Source organism: Oreochromis niloticus, linkage group LG11 (assembly GCF_001858045.2).
Source record: "Oreochromis niloticus isolate F11D_XX linkage group LG11, O_niloticus_UMD_NMBU, whole genome shotgun sequence".
NCBI lineage: Eukaryota > Metazoa > Chordata > Actinopteri > Cichliformes > Cichlidae > Oreochromis > Oreochromis niloticus.
Window position 1 is genome coordinate 2488894 of NC_031976.2, and position 12343 is coordinate 2501236.

Below are 12343 nucleotides of genomic sequence, written 5' to 3' on the forward strand. Positions count from 1 at the left end.
TTCTATGACGTCAAACAGAACCACGAGGGGAAAAACTTTGCTGAAACCAAGCATTCAGAGCCTGAGCTTTTGGCTTCAGGGATCAGCTGTACTGACTCTGACCTCATTATTTGAAACTTTGACCATGTCTAATATGGATATCCACCACTAGAACCATATATATGGCAGAAAATAATGAAAAGCAGACTACCGTAGGTCCAGATTATGCACAAAAATTTTAAACAGTGCGTGTCATGATGGAGTGGTATTGCCATTAGCAATTTTACGTATTTAAAAGCATCAAAAAAGAAATCCTAAAAAAAGAAGTCCTAGTAATCTGTCCACTCACCTCCACTAGTTACAGATTACATGTAGCCTGTATATCATCCTTTGCAATAAATGACAATATTAACCAAGCTCTCTTGCAAAGATGATAAAAAGGGGAATACATTCTCTGGTGTCTCTTTCTTAATAGTTTATACCCACTGTGTGTAAACCTAGTCCAACATGTATCGGCTCTTCTTTCTGAACTGTAGATATACAGCAACAATGAGAGCAGTGAACTATTGACCTGGAGCACCTTGGGTGTCATGAAGGGCTGTCACACATAATTAGGGATGGGTATCGAAACCCGGTTCTTGCTGAGAACCGGTTCCCACTGTTTCAATTCCTTGGAATTTTTTGCCATTTTTGCAAACGATTCCCTTATCGATTCCAGTCGCCCCGAATGACGTCACCACGTTGCGGAGCGTTGGAGTGTACCTGGCAGGAAACACGGCGCCTAAGCGGCTCAAACGCTTAAAAGTTTGTTTATACTTTATGAGAACGGATGACAACAGGGCAACTTGCAATACTTGCAAAGTAGATATTTCATTAAGGGAGGAAACACTACAAATATGCAAAAGCATTTGCTCACAAAACACGCGATGACCTTAAATGAATGTTTTTAATTCCGCTCCGGACTCGTGAATCTCAACCCAGCAGCAGCGGTAACGTTTGCACGTCATCTCCCGTTAATGCGGCAGGTAAATAATCAACTAACAGTGCATATTATGTTAGCGCGATCTGCCTTATTACAAAACCTGCCATTGTGCATTTAGGTGACCATGATGAGACAGACAGAGTCTGGCTGGCGCTCGCTGGCAGTTGTCGCTGCAGTCCACCGTTAGCGTCTCTTTTCAGGCCCGAATGTCACCGAGCAGTGATTAAGTTTGTGGTCAAAACCTTGCAGCCATTTGCCACAGCAGATGGTAAGTGAATGTGTTTAATTGTAGGCAGGGACATTACTGGATATTCTTGTGTAATTGCTACAGAATAATTTATGTTATACTTTGTTATTGCTACAGAAGAATATTTATTTTATTATTTTACATTTACAATTTTCCCCGGGGACCCTGTGACACCCCATTGAAGAGCCGTAGGCTGGATCTCTTAAGATCTCACTGTTGGGTTTGTAAGGCCGTGTTACTCCTAAATTTCTATCTTGTTCAAAGAGAAGATATAAAACAGTTCTAAGCTAATCGACCTTAGTGTTCTCCTTTTTAAAAACAAGAATCGATAAGAGAATCGATAAAGAATCGAATCGTTAAACAGAATCGAAAATGGAATCGGAATCGTTAAAATCTTATCAATACCCATCCCTACACATAATGCTCTAAAGTAGGGGGTTCAGGGTATCAGATCAGGACATATAAATGAAGAGCCTTCATGTCAAACCGAATGAGTCTACAAGCTGGGTCAGATTAGCACTAAAACTGGGAATTAAAGAGCAGAGAGCCGCACCTCGGATTGCTCTGTGCGGACTTTGTCAAACACTTTTGCAATTGATGCTGCTTATAGTAAATTCACCAGTTCCTAAACGGCATCAAAGGTGTTTCAAAGAAGACCTGACAGTTCAGGATATTTCATTCATATCCCACTGGTGCAGGTCTGACTACCACTTCAATGAACAGACCGTCCTTTTTACAGATTCACTGAGTTAGCTTATATAATACCTGCTGCGCTGCGCATATAAACAACCTATAAATATGGATACAGGTTTACGCAACAAATGTGACTGTTCTCTAATAAAGGCTTTGTAAATAATAATGTGTCACATGACCATAAAATAATGACTATATAATCTGATCACACCGCTCAAATTGCATTTATCCAGTCGTACTAATGCATTTAGAATATTGATCACAGCTCCTGATTAATATGCTGCTGTGCACGTGTCTGATGTTCATCCTTTACTTTGTTATAAATATACTTTATCTCAGCTTGTACTTCCTGTACTTCTAAGCAGTGCTTGTGACATAGTCCAGGAGGAATGGGGTTTTTATATTTCATAGATGGGGTTGAGACTAGAGCTGGTTTGGTTTTTAATGGGGTTTGACTGCAGGTACTAGGACAGGCACCCTTTTGATTTGGGGCATGAAACAGGTAGACAAGGATAGAATGTTTACTGATTACTACCCAGTATTACTAGCAAAATCATAGTAGACTGAATCTGTGGGCTTTATCTGCCAATCACTGATGAATTGTGTGTGGTAGCCACTCCTATGGCTCTTGTTAATAAACCCTTTACAGTTCTTGTTTATTGCTTGTTATTTCAACCTGTCCCCTGTAAGCCACTTTGCAACCCTCCCCCCACCAACCTCTTCTTTTAATGCTTTCTGATATGCATTATCTCAATCAGTAGCCTCTTTGTTGTCAGTGTTAACTACTACGTATGGTGCAGGGGTCCTGTGCTGCTCCCTACATACCTTTTGTGTAAGGCATAGAAACTGAATTAGCATTTGTGATCGATTGTTTGATGTGTAGTAGTTCTGAAATCTTCATCTAAGGATTTCTTTGGCCAAAATGTGAAGTTTGTGTACTTTTTCCAATTAGCACCTACTAACAGTAGGATCGATTAAACTATGAACCAGCAACAGGGTGTCGGGGCAAATGTGGGAGAAGCCTGATCTGATCCTCCAGCTTACAGACGTTAAGGATCTATCTAATGATTGCTAACATCATGTAATCACAGACCGTGGGAGGTCTTTTGGAGTCCAGGACTTAGGAATGTTGGAGCACAAAACTGGCATTGCATCATATTTGGGTTGTTAATGTTTCAGCTCAATACTGTATCATCATCATGAAAGTTAGGATCCAATAAATATCAAGTGAAATGTGTTTGATGAACTCGTGACCAAAAGCCAGCTGTACAGTGGTGCAGTAACGCTGCAGATGATCATCAAGCGGATTATGTTGCTTCAGTTTTGTTGTCTGACAATGTCATTTCTCTGAGCAACCACTAGATGAAGACAGATGAATGTATGACTGTAAGTGAATGTAACAGCACCACAGCAATGAGTACTCAACTGAAACAACTTACTGATCAATTGAAAAATGAGTGCTTATAGGAGTAGAGAAGGGCAACGTGAGCTCAGAGTGCTTTTGAAGTGGACCCTCATAACATCTTTCCTAAATTCACGAGTGCCATCAGTGCCTATAGAGGAGACGCTGCCTCCCAAATCATGACATTCTCCATCACAAATACACATCATCAAACAGCACAGCTTTTCTTTGTTAGGACTCTCGCTCAGACTCACCACCACCCCTCTCCCCTACCTCCCCATGTTTTCTCTTTCTCTCCATCATGGATGACCTTGACTGACAGGCTTGTTGCTACAGGAACCACACCATATCTATTGTGTCGTAGTGTGGCAGGAAAGTGTGAAATCCACAATAAGATGGCTCAGATTGGATTGAAAATGGAGTCAATTTCAAACCTGCAGCAGACGGCAATCACTTAAAACCAGAAAAATGAAGGTTATTTGCATTTTAACAGGATTTAACCCCATAAAAATAGCCTCACTAACACACACACATACGCATGCACATGTATACAGATTCAGGCTAAATGCATACCAGGGAGGTACAGCGTAGAGCTGGGGTGAAAAGCCCGTAGGTCATTCATTATTCAGTGGTGCACAGAAAACGGTCTCCTGACTCTGGTCCGAAGCAGATAAAAACACACTCATACAAACTGTGTGGATGGTCGAGTTCATTGTTACGCATTTTTGTAATACTCATTTATAGTCCACCTGAAGGAGGGAGGGTCTGCATTTGATGAAGTCTCTGTGGAAGAGTTTATGTGGTCACCAAAAATTAGCACTGACTGATGATGAACACAAGTGGTGCCCAGCTAACATGTGAACGCAGAAACTCTAACGTGTCTGTAAGGCTATCAGGGGTTAAGAGGTGAACGCTTGCAGATAATGAAAAGCCCACCTGAACGTGTGATGAGCAGAGAATATGAGTTGAAGCGACATTAAGAGGCTACAGCATCGATATGATATTCAGATTAGAGATTAGTAACTGAAAGCAAGAGAGACCCTCCTTACGCAGTTCAACAACCCGAGCACGTTCAAAAAGGGAATGTTTTATTTGCTTTTGCCATCAGAACATCATGACAGTGTGACTACCTGACAGAAAATGACAATGAATCTACATTTTCGCACAGATTTGGCCTTTTAAAAGCATGTGGTCGTAAAGTTTTGATCAGCTGTAAAACAGCCTGTGTTGTTTTCAATAAATTGCATGTTCAAATAAATGTTTTGTCTCACTCCCATTTCTTCTTGTTGCATGTTGAAGCTCGACTTGGAACCTTGTTAAGATCCAAACATGCAAAATATGATTTTTTTGCCATTTTTCAAGTGGTTTTAAACTTTTGATCGGGACTGTATGAAACAGTTTTAAGTAAAGAATTTTCAGTCTTTTCCTCACAGTGGGGATATTCAACAGATTCACCAAAGTATACATGTTTCAGATCACTTGCAAGGAAAGAAATCTGAAGTGAAAACCCATCAAAAGCAAACATTGAATATATATATTTGTATACATATTTGTATAGAGGAACCTAAATCTGCATACATTATATGGTCAAAATTACATTATAACAATTGTGCATGGTTTATTTGGTCCAATAAGTTTCTTATTATTGCATTGTTATACTTATGTATGTATGTATTTATTTACACATTTGTTTATATCTAGTTTTCAGCTAGTTTATATTTTAGTTTCTACTGAACCTGCCAAAGGGGGGATCAATTTTAGCTCTTGGCATTTTAGAAATCCACGTAACTCTGTTAAAATACAGCAACCATTGTCTCACGTTTCATGACTGATCCTAAAATGAGTTTATTCATCATACAGTGAATTCTGGTGTGGGGAGGCAGATGATAAACTGTCTTTGTTCTGTTTTTACAATAATTGTTTGCTCAAAAAGTTTGAGGAATGCATTACTTTCAAAAAAGACTTTTTCTGTCATTTGGTAATGATTCAACTACAGGACATCAGATGTGAACAAAACATCAGTTTCTTCATACATGACAACTATATGGGAAGAAACAGGTGTACACGACAACAGCGTGCCATGTTTTGGTCGTTGCCCACACATTGTCGTTGCTAACATTTCTCCACATTTGTCTCCGTCTCTGAGCTGCTATCAGAGTCTACAACAGCAGAAATTCTCACTTGATGTCTCTGATAATACAACAGATGGAAATATGTCCTGCAACACATCATTCAGCTGGTACATCAAACCAAACTTCTTATGGGCCATCCAGAAGCGTATTAATCCTCCTGGATGGACTATAAGAATGATGAAAACCCCATGAGCCAAAATATAAATGAAAATGAATCGTATGATCTACTGTATACAAATAAAAAACATTTCAGTTCAGTTCAAGTTTATTAATATCGAGTCAGAGAAACAAGGAGCCTCAAGGAGTTTTATATTGTAACATAAAGATTGGAATTCAATTCTGCATTTAACAGGGAGCCAATGAAGAGAAGTCAATATGAGAGGAACACGCTCGCGCTCTCTTTCTTGTTCCTTTCAGAAGTCTCACTGCAGATTTCTGGATAAACTGAAGACATTTTAGGGAGCTTTTAAAATAATACTGAATTATTATAGTCCAGTCCAGCTTTCTGGCGTCACATGATTTCAGAGTGGCACATTTCTTTCCACCAATTTGATATCAGGCTACCACAGTTCATCAGCAGCTTTATCAATGAGGCAAGTGGCTCACAGAGAGCCAGTTAACAGTTTATAGGGTATAGACCATACCTGATCTCACCACTCAAATGTTCTGTCATTAAGGCGGGACCAGCACAGTGGGGGACCAGTATTGATTTATCCATCAAAAACTCATTTTAGTCGTATTTGGTCCTCTGCTTGGCAGCCCAGATGTGAGACTGTTGTTCTGAACTGAATACTTGCTATGATTCTTCAGTCTCCAGTGACCTGAGGGACTTTACATCATCAGGTTTAAGTGGATGCCTGTTTGAAATCTGATACTGTAACACTCGATGTAACAGAGACAAGAGATAAACTAATGTTATTAGCCTCAACATTAATTACTTTTGAATGGAATGAATGTATTTCTTTATTCATCCAGTCAGACAGACTACTTGTAGAAATACATTTGTTTTAGCATTTTACCCTCTTTTTAAAAGTTCTGGTTTAATGTACCCACATAGGTGATTCCAAACATTTGTAATCATTCAACGTCATCAAGATTTATTTGGCATCCGTGCATTAATTTAAAAGACTGTGAAAACTATGGACAGGCGCTCAGATTTAAATGAATTTACAACATTATCCATTTAGGACACTATTTGCTTTGTAAGACCAACTGCAATTTGTCTTTTTTAGCAGGAATGTTCATAGATTAACAGCTGTAGTGATGACAAATGACATTTTCTGTTGACACCCAAGTTATCAAAAAAGTGTTATGAGATAAAATGGGCTTGCTTCTTGCTGACATTAGCTAACATACGCTCACTAACCAACACATATAAATTGTTAGATAAACAATGCAGCAGCTAACCTACCTTCTTTAGCTAACAATAATATTAAACTCTATAGTAGCACTTCTGTCCTTATAGGGAGTTTTTGCTGGAGTCTGTTGTGCTGGGTTACTGTTCGCTACCATTGCTCACTGCTGACTCACACAGAATACGTTTCTAGATTAAAGCGTTTAGTACATGAAAAACGTTACATGTGGCACATTGAGCATGTATGTGTTGGTTCAACAGAACACTCCGTCTGTGTTAGTTAACATTAGCCAGATGGGAGAGATCAGGTTCAGATTTGATTCCCAAAACCAAATGATTCTCCATCTGTTCATGACTGACGAAATAAATGTCATAACATTATTACCACACTATTACCGCTTCAGCTCCTGACATACTTTGATTGGTCGCTTTGTAGCTGTGGGTTGCAGTCATATGATGAGATCATGTGAGGTCCTAAAGTTCTTTTTTGTTGCTGAGGCTTCAAATCAGCCATAAAAAGTTCTCTCAAATCTGAGTTTTGGCCTGAAGGCAAAGCTTGCTGTAGAATACATCATTTTATGCACCCAAAACTGTTTGCAGCTCCTTCTTTGTTTCGCAACGGTTCACTGTTTCTTTGATTTTCCTCTAAAACCTACATCACACCACAGCACACAAATTACAAACAGTGGCAGAACCAAGAAGTACCATGTCTGCACATAGAGAGTATTCTGACTGTGTGACAAGTTTACAGATTCTTTCTGCTGGTCACAGCCCTATATGAGCCTTTTAATAAGATTCACTCGGCTGTGGCCTAAATTTTTATGATGTCTTCAACTTGCAGATGAATTTCCAAAAATGATTGGACCCTCTCAAATTCACCTGTGGTTCCACCACTACAGGCATAAGTTGTTTTTTTTTTTCAATAAACTTAAAAGCTGTTCTGAAAAAAACTAAACTTGGAAACGAAGGGTTGAGATTATAATGTACTGTGCAAAAATCCTCAGAAACTCCTTGTTCTTTTATGTTTTTGTAGGAAAATGGGAAATGGGTGCAATAACATATTATATTATTATACAGTTCTAAAGAGTCTGAAGGTTAGTAACTGGTATAACCAACTTTATTCTTCCATGCCACCTGAACTCTTTCTTTCTGTTATTTCTTTAATTAATCTACAGGAAGCATTCTCCATACTTCTTGAAGGACATTTTTAAGCTGCTTTTTGTTCTATGCTGACACGATGATCCATCTTCAACAGTGTTCATTCCATTACTGGTAGTGTTTTATTCTATGTTTATCTATCCAGGTATGCTTTTACAGCACTAATGATGTATTTGGGATCATTTTCATGCTGAAAAATAAAGCTGTTTTCAATTAGATGCTTTCCAGATGGTATTGCATGATGGATCAAAATCTGATGTCTCTGGTTCTGCATTTATAATTCCATCAGTTTTAACAAGATTCCCAGCATCACCGGTTGAAATGCATGAAAGAGCCTACAGTGTCTTTCACAGATTGCTGTAGCAGTCACTTTTTACCTCCCTCCTGCCCTCCTCCGTACATATTGACAATAATTTAAACCAAAAACTTAAAATTTGAATTTATCACTCTTTAAGTCATACTGTTATTTCAGTCTAGCTCTTGTGTATTTGGTAAACTTCAGCTTTTTTTTTCTTGTTTGCCTTTATTAATAATGGCTTCTTCACAGCCTGCCTTTCCCTGAGACCGTTCCTGATGAGGCTCCAGTGAACAGTAGATGGATCAGCTGAAGGCTCAGATGCATCTCTCAGGTCTTTGATGTACATAACTTTCAGATCTGCCAGTTTTTCTTTCTTTCTTCATTTATCCAGTTTCCTTACATTTTTCAAAGGCACAATGCACACAATGCTAAGATACAGTATGTTGCTGATAGCTATCTGGAAATCCCCTTGTTGGTCCAAAAATAGATTTGTTTCCCCTATGTCTTATCTTTAATATTTATAGTAACTTCAACTAGAGAAATGGGAATAAAATGTGTTTTTCCAACTGGCAGCTAGTAACAAAGTATCAAAAGATATGATTTAAAATTGGTTCTTATCTAAGCTGACGGTTCTGTTTATTATCTAGGTCATCTCTTCAGTTGGTTGCCTTTTTCATGCTTGAGGTTAGTTTTAACGTGACTTGACAAACAATCACACAAAAATGATTTGTCTGAAAATGGTCATGTACAAAGTCTGAAAAGAACTGAAAAAACAAAGGAAAAGTTTGAATGCCTACAGAGAACTACTGCTCGAGACCATCCAATCCAACGTTACCTGTAGAGCACTTTGAAAACAACAACAACAAAGTACTTTCCAGTAAAAAGCTGTGATAATAGTTAAGAAGCCATGCATTAAACAGACAAATAAAGATAAAAATAAAATAAAATAAAATAAATAAATAAATAATAAATAAAACTGAATAAATAAATAGTAAAACATGAAAAATAGACAATAAAATATACAAGAAATTAACAAAATAAAGAAGATTAAAAGAGATCAAAAAACCGACTAGAAGCTAACTCTGGTGCTAATCCTAAAATGCCTCAGAAAAAAGGTGTGTTTTTAAAAGAGATTTAAAAATCTCCATTGTTGGGGCCATCCTAATATGGAGGGGCAACTTATTCCATAATTTGGAGGCCACAACAATTCAATTCAATTCAATTCAGTTTTAATTATATGGCGCCAAATCGCAACAACAGTCGCCTCAAGGCGCTTTATATTGCACAGTAGATCATACAATAATAGATACAAACAACAAGAAAAAGCTACAGCCTTCTGTTGCCATTAGCAATTTTACGTATTTAAAAGCATCAAAAAAGAAATCCTAAAAAAAGAAGTCCTAGTAATCTGTCCACTCACCTCCACTAGTTACAGATTACATGTAGCCTGTATATCATCCTTTGCAATAAATGACAATATTAACCAAGCTCTCTTGCAAAGATGATAAAAAGGGGAATACATTCTCTGGTGTCTCTTTCTTAATAGTTTATACCCACTGTGTGTAAACCTAGTCCAACATGTATCGGCTCTTCTTTCTGAACTGTAGATATACAGCAACAATGAGAGCAGTGAACTATTGACCTGGAGCACCTTGGGTGTCATGAAAGGCTGTCACACATAATTAGGGATGGGTATCGAAACCCGGTTCTTGTTGAGAACCGGTTCCCACTGTTTCAATTCCTTGGAATCGTTTGCCATTTTTGCAAACGATTCCCTTATCGATTCCAGTCGCCCCGAATGACGTCACCACGTTGCGGAGCGTCATTTACCTGGCAGGGCGCCTAAGCGGCTCAAATGCTCAAAAGTTTGTTTATACTTTACGAGAACGGATGACAACAGGGGAACCTGCAATACTTGCAAAGCAGATATTTCATTTAAAGGAGGAAACACTACGAATATGCAAAAGCATTTGCTCACAAAACACGCGATAACCTTAAATGAATGTCGTGTTTTTAATTCCGCTCCGGACTCGTGAATCTCAACCCAGCAGCAGCGGTAACGTTTGCACGTCCTCTCCCGTTAATGCGGCAGGTAATTAATCAACTAACAGTGCATATTATGTTAGCGCGATCTGCCTTATTACAAAACCTGCCATTACTGTGCATTTAGGTGACCGTGATGAGACAGACAGAGTGTGGCTGGCAGTTCTCGCTGCAGTCTACCGTTAGCGTCTCCTTTCAGGCCAGGATAGACGAATGTCACCGAGCAGTGACTAAGTTTGTGGTCAAAACCTTGCAGCCATTTGCCACAGCAGATGGTAAGTGAATGTGTTTAATTGTAGGCAGGGACATTACTGGATATTCTTGTGTAATTGCTACAGAATAATTTATGTTATACTTTGTTATTGCTACAGAAGAATATTTATTTTATTGTTTTACATTTACATTTTTTTTCCTGGGGACCCTGTGAAACCCCATTGAAGAGCCGTAGGCTGTGGATCTCTTAAGATCTCACTGTTGGGTTTGTAAGGCCATGTTACTCCTAAATTTCTATCTTGTTCAAAGAGAAGATATAAAACAAAGTTCTAAGCTAATCGACCTTAGTGTTCTCCTTTTTAAAAACAAGAATCGATAAGAGAATCGATAAAGAATCGAATCGTTAAACAGAATCGAAAATGGAATCGGAATCGTGAAAATCTTATCAATACCCATCCCTACCGGTGTTTCATGAAAAAAACTCCAACAAAATCTGCCTTGTTGTACGCTAAAGAAACTTTTCAACAGTACTAAATATAACCACAACCATCTAATTGACTGATCTGACTGCTTCCTTCTTTTTCTTCTGTTATATTATTTATTCTATATGATCTTGACACAAATCATTTCCTTCCTCTTGCTTAAAAGTACAGTTCATAGATTTTTGCTAGTGTTAGCCAACGCAGGCACGTCTAATGATTACCTGATTAACTTTAGGTCACTGAAAAAACACATTTCTACTTTAATTTTGGTGAGTAGAGTTCTACTATTTTAATTATTCCACCACTTAAAACTAACTAGCAGTTATCTATGTTGTGCACTGTACTGTTTGTGGATGCAGCTTGCTAACCATGCCTGCTAGCATCTTGTAGCTGAGTACTACACTGTCTCACCTGAATATAAAGACTTCCAGCACCAGAAATTCCAGCATGGAAGTAACCATTCTGTAACCATTCGGTGACATGACAGAAGCTATGTCCACCCTTTTAGTTACTAAATGTTGTCATGCCATCTTTTCTAGCTGAAGCAATGAACATCCAAATATGGAAAGCGGAGTAAAACTAGCTCATAGGGTCAGGTTAGCATGTGTTGCTATCACATTATCAGCACATTAGGTCATTTTAGGTCAAATCAAAATGTGAAACAAAACTAATATAAAAATACCTATCAGGGAGACTAAATGGGGAGGACAGTTACTATAGCAAACTCTTCTACCAACTTTGTGTTTAGTCAACAAGGTCAGCAGAGACACAAGCTGCCAGAGGACCCAGATTTTATTACCGGAGTTAAACCTGAACTGGAAAAGTCGGCAGTGAGATCAGAGCGGCAGGGTCCGCCTCAGGTGGCTATTAAAATGAGTCCAGTGTGTTCACACTCGGAGTCCAATCATGCCTCATGCTGCCTACATGGGATAATTGGCTCTACACCCTGCATGGGCACAGACACACTAAGCTGTGAAATGCATTTTGTTCGATTTTTTACAGAGTTTGCAAGAGAAGATACAGTTTTTCCTGACCTTGAACGCCCCTTTGTTAAAAAAGCTCAAAGCCAATAGAGGAGCACCTACCTGGTGGAGAAAAGCACCAATCAATTGACAAGGACAAAAGCGAATAACGCCGCCGAAGCACCATATCCACTTAACGCCGGCCATGACGGAGAAGTGAATGACCTAGAGAGGATGATGCGCCCAGCTGCTGTTTGCAGCACTCCAGCTGTTTATATGAGTTTCTGTGTCAGTGTCTATGCGTGTGCATGTGTGGTTGTGCATGTGGACAAATGCTCAGTGATATTCACACCCCTGCTTGGCCTAAATTCCCCTTGAACTTAGCGCATCTGTGCACA

At 38.8% G+C, this 12343-nt stretch overlaps 1 protein-coding gene across 1 annotated transcript in view; it reads right to left on the reverse strand.

The window, feature by feature from the left end:
- The window catches only part of cdk14 (cyclin dependent kinase 14), a 220764-nt gene that overhangs the window by 169742 nt on the left and 38679 nt on the right, over positions 1-12343 (reverse strand). The gene's annotated exons all lie outside the window — the stretch shown is intronic.